Consider the following 227-nt stretch of genomic DNA (forward strand, 5'->3'; position numbering starts at 1 on the left):
TACCGCACAACTGCACTCATCTCACATGATAGTAAAGTAATGCTCAAAATTCTCCAAGCCAGGCTTCAGCAATATGTGAACCGTGAACATCCAGATGTTCAAGCTGGATTTAAAAAGGCAGAGGAATCAGAGATCAAATTGCCAACATCCACTGGATCATGGAAAAAACAAGAGTTCCAGAAAAACATCTATTTCTGCTTTATTGACTATGCCAAAGCCTTTGATTG

The sequence above is a fragment of the Bison bison genome, unplaced genomic scaffold (assembly GCF_000754665.1).
Source record: "Bison bison bison isolate TAMUID 2011002044 unplaced genomic scaffold, Bison_UMD1.0 scf7180017853443, whole genome shotgun sequence".
Lineage (NCBI taxonomy): Eukaryota > Metazoa > Chordata > Mammalia > Artiodactyla > Bovidae > Bison > Bison bison.